The sequence below is a fragment of the Callorhinus ursinus genome, unplaced genomic scaffold (genome assembly GCF_003265705.2).
Source record: "Callorhinus ursinus isolate GAN/ISIS: 27379988/994484 unplaced genomic scaffold, GSC_fseal_2.0 scaffold77, whole genome shotgun sequence".
NCBI lineage: Eukaryota > Metazoa > Chordata > Mammalia > Carnivora > Otariidae > Callorhinus > Callorhinus ursinus.
The window spans coordinates 4699734-4700861 of record NW_027397139.1 but is presented as its reverse complement, the minus strand read 5'-3'; the positions used below and the strand labels follow the sequence as shown (position 1 = coordinate 4700861).

The 1128-nt window shown below is 43.8% G+C and overlaps 1 pseudogene; it reads right to left on the bottom strand.

Annotated features, from left to right (window-relative positions):
* Positions 1-273: 273 nt before the first annotated feature.
* Positions 274-1105, bottom strand: LOC112815346 (high mobility group protein B2 pseudogene; annotated as a pseudogene).
* Between the last annotated feature and the right edge of the window lie 23 nt (positions 1106-1128).

The window sequence follows — 1128 nt, the reverse complement described above, 5'->3', positions numbered from 1 at the left end:
AACATTCTAAAAAACCCAAAATTTACTACTGATACTAATTCCTACAAGTTTGCTGTGCTACAATACACAAGTCAAGAAATTAAGAAAACCATTAAATATTTAGAAACATTCAACATCCAGAAGCTTTAAAATCTAACTGTATGTAGTAGCCCCTCAAAAAGCTACAACTTGCATTTTTAGAAAAGTATCTTCTCTACAAAGAATCTTATCAGCTCTACAAAAATCTGTACAGTTTTTATACTGAAGCTAATATTGAGCCGCACTTGAAATCACATTCTTAGCAAAACAATTGCCTGAGCAGACACGCACACTCCACACGTACCGTTACAGGACAGCCATTTATTCTTCATCTTCCTCCTCTTCCTCATCGTCTTCATCCTCTTCCTCCTCCTCCTCTGGTTCATTCTTCTTCTTTGAACCTGTCGGCCTGCCAGGGCCCTCCTTCCCGCTTCACTTTTGCCCTTGGCGCGATATGCAGCAATACCCTTTTCATACTTCTCCTTCAGCTTAGCTGCTTTCTGTTCATATGGTTGTTTGTCTTTGGTTGACTGTTCAGACCACATTTCACCCAATTTTTTTTTGCAGTATCCCCAATGGATAAACCAGGGTGTTCACTTTTGACCTTTGGGCGATGTTCAGAGCAAAACAGGAAGAAAGCAGACGGAGGCCTTTTAGGAGCAATGGGATCTTTTTTCTTTCCTTTCTTGTCACCTTTGGGAGGAACATAATTTTTCATCTCCCTGTCACAGCGAGCTTTGTCACTTTTTGCCATATCTTCAAATTTCGACTTTTCCTTTGCAGACATGGTCTTCCATCTCTCCGAACATTTCTTGGAGAATTCGGCGAAATTGACGGAGGAGTCTGGGTGCTTCTTCTTGTGCTCTTCCCGGCAAGTCTGCACGAAGAAGGCGTACGAGGACATCTCGCCCCGCGGCCTGTTGGGGTCTCCTTTACCCATGGTGACAGACGGCGTCTACCTGGTGGTAGCTTTTTCTCAGAGTCCCACGGAGAGGCCGGATCCACCAGAGGCGCTTCCTTCCCAGGGCTCCGGCGTGAACTGGTTTATTGCTAACGCAATCCTCAGCCTCTTGTTTCTGAAAAGAGACTTTTAATCATAGAAAACAAATT